Here is a 6680-nt window from a genome sequence, read left to right on the forward strand (position 1 = left end):
AAGGCCTGTGTGAACTGTTTGAATAGGATCAGGAGAAGGCCCGTGTGATCTGGTATGAACAGGATCAGGAGAAGGCCAGTGTGAACTGGTATGAACAGGATCAGGAGAAGGCCAGTATGAACTTGTATGAACAGGATCAGGAGAAGGCCCGTGTGAACTGGTATGAGTAGGGAAGCTGAGTGACAAGAGACAGTCCAGCAGATTACACCTCTCCTCTATGAATGGTGAGGGGCAAAGTTAGCAAAGTAACAAGTGAGGTGCTTCGACTGTGAGGTCAGTGTGCGGTAGGCATCGTTGAGACCCAATCTACAGGTGGAAGAAAAAGGGCACAGAGAGGTTCAGCAAGGTGCCCAATGTCACACACCTAGAAAGTCATTGATGTGAAAGTGAACTTGCGTTTGCCTGTCTCCACATGTGTCCGGAGCAGGACTAAACATGTGGGTCAGGCTGAGAGGAGCCAGGGCAGATTGACTGTGGGTGAGACCAGGGAGGTGAGGCGGGAGGGACTGGGCCTTACAGTTTCTGAACATCCACTTGTTAGCTTGCTAAGTTTTGTTGTTGGACGTTAGTGACTTTGCGCAGGACTGATCTTTCCAGGTGCACGTAGGGTAGTGTCAGAGCGCGGAGCAAGGCCAGGCTTGATTAGAAAGAAGATCAAACTCTCAGCCCGGCCTCCCTCCCTGTGCCTTGGGTTGAACAGCAAGCTTCAAGGACACTGAAATTCATTTTCACACACTGATTTCTCCACACAGTCAGGACTTGCTGCACTTAGTGGACGACAAAAGATGAGTAAGAGCGGGGCATGGCGGCGCACGCCTTTAATCCCAGCACTCGGGAGGCAGAGGTAGGAGGATCACTGTGAGTTCGAGGCCACCCTGAGACTACACAGTGAATTCCAGGTCAGCCTGGGCTACAGCCAGACCCTACCTCGAAAAAAAAAAAAACAAAAAAAAAAAACAAAAAGATGAGTAAGATTTGTGTTTTAGGAAATGAGTCCTGTGGGGTGAGCAGGCCATATACACCAAATGTAATTGAAGACGGAATTTCATGAATTACTAGATTTAAAAACAAATAAACAACCAAACAACCAAATGCCTAAAAACTCCTGGGTAGAGAATCTGTGCTTAGAAAATTCCAGAGAGCAAGGTCTATACGAGCCTGCACCCTTGGTCTGCCGGCTTTATTTTACTTTATGTGTGATGCTGAGTGTCCACTGCGTGCGATGCTGAGCCTCATCGCTGCGCTTGGCCTTCCCAGCCCCGTGGCATCAGAGGTTCCATTCTAATTTCACCAGGGAGAAGGCTGTCATTTAACCAACCCAACTTCCCAGCACAGAAGGTCACGATGGCGGATGTGTACCTAGACCTGTGGGACGCCTGAGCCCGGACTCAACCCTCTACCCTGCCTCTTGGTGCAGCTTCTTGAGCTCAAACTTTAAGCATTTCCCTTGACTTACATCCGGCTGGTTGTGGCTAGTTCCAGCTCAACTGCGACGTGATTCAGCTATGGGGCTGCAGAAAGTGAGGAGCAGGGCCAGTTCACAGACGCAGTGGCCCTGTGGATACGGGGGCAAGGCTCAGGCTCAGGGAAGAACCCCCCTTCACACGAACTCTTAGTGCCTCCACACCCCTCCATCACTGCGGGCAAAGGTGGAGTGTTTGACCACTCAGCCCTGGGGAAAACTTGGGCTCTCCCATGGAGGGTGGCGCCTTTCTCTGCCCCACATCACAGTGGTCATCTCCTTGCTTCTCAGAGCCTTGTCCCAAGGAGAAATATACGCATCACAAACGCACATACACCACGGTAGACTGTTTCGTGGACTCCACATCACGTATCCAATTAGTGTCTCTTTCAGGGGAGGCCTTATTCGTATCAACTGTCGGGTCCTCCTCGGATGGTGACATAGGGAGATCTCAGGATGACCAGTCAGCTCCTTTCACGTCAGGTGGCAGGTGACTGCTCACTCAGAAGTATCCTGGCTGGCCTTCCAAATTAAAAGTAGCCATGGGTCCAGCCCTTAATGAGTGACAGTCTGCTCCCCAGACCTTCATCTTCACCCAGGAAGACTGATGGGGATTACGGGCCAGGGGCCCAGCAGTGGGGATGGAGAGAGGGTGGCCGCCTCTCATGTCGCTCCTTCCGCCAAGCACTGAAGTAGTATTCTTTTTTTTTTTTTTTTGCTTATCTTTTTTTAACCCCCTTTGGTTCTTTTTAAAAATACATTTATCTATTTGAGAGCGACAGAGAGAGAGGGAGAAAGACACAGATAGATAGATAGAGAATGGGCGCACCAGGGCCTCCAGCCACTGCAAATGAACTCCAGACACATGCGCCCCCTTGTGCATCTGCCTTATGTGGGTCCTGGGGAATTGAGCCTCGAACCAGGGTCCTTAAGCTTCACGGGCAAGCGCTTAACCGCTAAGCCATCTCTAGGCCCTGAAGTAGTATTCTTAACTAAAGTGCCTGTGTGGAGGATGCTCTGCAGATTGGCTGACTAGACCTTCATGATCGGGGAGAGCTGGAAAGTTACAGATGGAAAGCCAGAATTATTTGAGACTGTCTTTCATTGCCTGAATAGCCATTTACCACCACCTCTGTATCTGAAAAAACTTAGACTAAGTGAGATCTTACCTTGAAGCACTGTGAGTACTATGCTGATGCTTCCTTCATTTTGTTTTATTTTAGAGAGAGAGAGAGAGAGAGAGAGAGAGAGAGAGAGAGAGAGAGAGGGAGAGAGAGAGAGAGAGAGAATTGGTGCGCCAGGGCCCCAGCCACTGAAATTGAACTCCAGATGCTTGCGCCACCTAGTGGGCAAGTGCGGCCTTGCGCTCGCCTCGCCTTTGTGTGTCTGGCTTACGTAGGATCCGGAGAGTCCTTAGGCTTTTCAGGCAAGCACCTTGACTGCTAAGCCATCTCTCCAGTCCCTATGCTGATTTTATTATTATGCATGTCATTTCTAACACCCAAAACTAAACAGTTGATTTTAATATGCTTCTTTTATGGGGCTATTACATTTTTATTATGTTTCTGAAACAAACAAACCCTCAAACCATATTACTAAGCTTGACGTGTTTAGGGTTCACCAACCCAAGACACCAAAGGTGTCACCAAACGTGCAGTAGAGGTTTCTCAGCTTCATGTTGCTGCCTGAAGACACCCGACCAAGAGCAGCTTGTGGGAGAAAAGGGGGGTTATTTTGGCTTATAGACTTGGGGGAAACTCAATGATGGCAGGGGAAAACAATGGCATGAGCAGAGAGGGTGGACATCACTTCCTGGCCAACGTCAGGTGGACAACAGCAGCAGGAGAGTGTGCCAAACCCTGGCAAGGGGAAGCTGGCTATACCACCTATAAGCTTGCCCTCAACAATACACTGCCACCAGGAGGCTCCCATTATCAAATTGCCACCAGCATGGAACCTAGCATTCAGAACACCTGAGTTTATGGAGGACACCTGAATCAAACCACCAGGCCTGCCTACCTGATGTCCCCAAACAATGCATTCGGTAATTTACGTTCATTGATGTATGGCTGTCTTTTGTCCTGAGACTGTAAAAGTTCATTGTTGAGTATTTGTTGGTTTGATTCAGGTGACCCCATAAACTCAGGTGTTCTGAATGCTAGGTTCCCAGCTGATGGAGATTTCAAAATTAAGGCCTCTTGGAGGCACCGTATTGTTGGGGGTGGGCTTATGGGTGTTATAGTTTCCCTGTGCCAGTGTTTGGCACACTCTCTTGTTGCTATTGCCCACTTTATGTTGGCCAGGGGTTGATGTCCACCCTCTGCTCATGCCATCGGTTTCCTTGCCATCGTGGAGTTTCCCCTTAAGTCTGTAAGCCAAAATAAATCCTTCCCCCACCAAAAAGAAAGACAAAAAGCTGCTCTTGGTTGGGTGATTTCTGCCAGCAATGCAAAGGTGGCTGCAGGAAAGCACTTCCATAGTTCCATGGGAGAACGTGTCACTTAAGGGAACATGAACCCATGTTTCAGGCTATAACGCTCACCAAGTATTCCCTCTGGAGCAAAAGAAGTGTTTGATCAATGACCAGAAAAATTAATGACTCTAGACTTCACCTCTAGAAATAAAACAATCTTCTTTAAGCTAGAGATCTGTTTCCTGGAGTATTTTACATGAAGAGAAAATTTAGTGGTAACTGTGACCCACAGTTTCCTAGCTGAAAAACAAGGCAATGGAGACGTGGTTCTTGGAAGGGAAAGAAACAGAACAGAACAAAACAAAGACAAAAACAAAAACAGGGCACAGTTTTGTGCTTCCCTTATCCTCTCTCCAAACACCTCGTGAAGACTCTGGTCAGAACATTCTAGAAACTCAGCTGCTTGGATTCAGCCCCGGAAATGCCTGACGCAGCCCTGCTGACACAGTTCCCAGTGACTTGGTGAGGATTTATAAGCCTTTCTGTGTTTAAGCCCTGACCTGACAGGTGGTGTTCCAGGCCTTGTCATTTCTCAGTTGTAATCCAGGCAGGGCACATGACCAATAACTTTAGCATCTTTGGTTTGACCTAGAAAGGTGGCATCTGCCACTGTCCAGGGTCTCTGAATATCCCAGATCCAGATCTCAAATCTCTGGGCAGAGCTGTAGAGCAAGCAGACTAGAAGGTTCCTAACTTCCTCTTCCCTTCGGGACAAGAAGGGACGTCGTGGCAGACGCTGTGGGGGCGGGGCAGCTTCCCTTCCGTGCTCTGCCAGCTCCCCTTCTCGGGACTGTGCATTGACCTGATGGTGCCACCGGCTTGTCGGCACGCCCTGGGAGCAGGCCCACACTGCTCACTGCTCAGTGTCCTTATTTCTGTCATAGTCTCTACTCAAACACACCGACTTCTCATCCTCACCCCACGTCAACCTGCTACCTGCCCTCTCGACCCCTCTGCTGCTTGAACGCGATCTCTCCACCTCCCGCAAGCTGCTGGTGCCTTCCCCCTTCAGCTTCTCTCCTTCCTCTGTCGTGAGTGTCTGGATTATACCCACGAGCTGAGGTCAACTCCCGAGACGCAGACCTTGCTCCAGCACTCCTGTGGGTGCGTATTTACAGCACGGATTTTTCCTCTAGCACCCCACCACTGCTTGTCTGTCAGCTTCACCATCCTTTCTAGAACACCCCCCACCACCACCACCACCCTTTCGGGTACGGAGCTGGTTTAGGTGACAGCTTGGGATGGAAGCCTGTGTGTTTCTCAAGAGAGCACAGCTTTCTCCTGAACCGCGAGGGCTGGGAGGTGCGTCCCCCAAACCATGCCGATCCCCAAAGTTCCATTCCACTAGGATTACTGGCCGTCATCCTCGAGAACGAGATCCTTCTCTATCTGAGGCCAAAGAGGGGTGGGTGGAGACAAACCCTCAACAAGGTGGTTCTGAGTCGGATGGGCTGGGTGTGGGCTGGACGGACCTCTGCAGCCCTGTCAGAGTCAGTGTCTACTGGGATTAGTTAGCACGAACCTCTTTCTTCCTGCATTCATTAAAGTGCCTATCCCTTCCACAGAGGTATCCCGGATAAAAGCTAATGACAAGTGACAGCTGTTCTGAGCGAGCTGAGTTACACAGGCATGCCAAGGGTGTGCAAGATTAAATAGGGAGCTACTTTGCAAGTGCGGGGCGGGGGTACTTTAAAGCACAGTCCTTATTTAGTGTGGATAGGGTGAGGTGCTGAGTATCAACGGCTGCTGAGATCATCTTGAAGGCCACTGACTATTTGGTAAATTGCTGTTCATTGTTTTAAAATATATTTTATTTATTTTTCTATTTATTAGAGAGAGAGAGAAAGAGGCAGAGAGATAGAGAGGGAAAGAATGGGCATGCCAAGGCATCCAGCCACTGCAAATGAGCTCCAGATGCAGCTGCCGCTTTGTGCATCTGTGGGTCCTGGAGAAGCGAACCTGGGTCCTTTGGCTTTGCAGACAAGCACCTTAACCTCTAAGCCATCCCTCTAGCCCCGTGCATTGTTTTCAGACCACCCTCATGAAGCTGGCCAGCACGTGAAGAAGAGAGGACATGCATGCATTGTTCTTATCCTCAGGAGCAGAGACACCCACACAGCTCCCACGGGTAACGGCCCCGTAACCTCTCTGAGCCTCAGTTCCCTTGTGTGCAAATGGCAATGGCCATTGTTTACACCACATGGATATTGTGAGGGTAAAATACACACTGAGTGTGCACTTGTGTGGGCAGTGATGAGCCCGATGGGGTGCTTTGCTATTTAAGGTAGTGTGAGCAGCAAAAGTTAACAGTCAAGCGGATCGCTCCATTCTACCCTTTACAAAGCCCCGTCAGTAAATAATAAGTGACATACACCACTTAGTCAAATGCAGTGGTTCCTCAGAGGCCTCACCACAGGCTTGGCTTAGACACCCCGCCGTCAGTTTGCACGCCGCCGTCACCGTTATTTGCAGGCCGATCTCAAGTGGAACTATAGTCATATAAGAGAAACATCACTTGGCGTGCCTCAACAGCTAGACAGAGCCGTGTAGTGATTCTGACTGCAGTTAGTGCCGGGCAGACATGCCGTGGGGCTTTCTGAGGTGGTGACGGAGCTTCTGGATGCCTGATCCTTCCATCACCTGCGTGCTCTGAACCTGCTTCCGTCCCCCAGTTCCCAGCTTGAAAGTTTCAGGTGTCCCACGGCCCTTTTCAATGATTCTGAGGGTGCCACAAACCCACACGCT

The sequence above is a fragment of the Jaculus jaculus genome, chromosome 19 (assembly GCF_020740685.1).
Source record: "Jaculus jaculus isolate mJacJac1 chromosome 19, mJacJac1.mat.Y.cur, whole genome shotgun sequence".
In the NCBI taxonomy this organism is placed as follows: Eukaryota; Metazoa; Chordata; class Mammalia; order Rodentia; family Dipodidae; genus Jaculus; species Jaculus jaculus.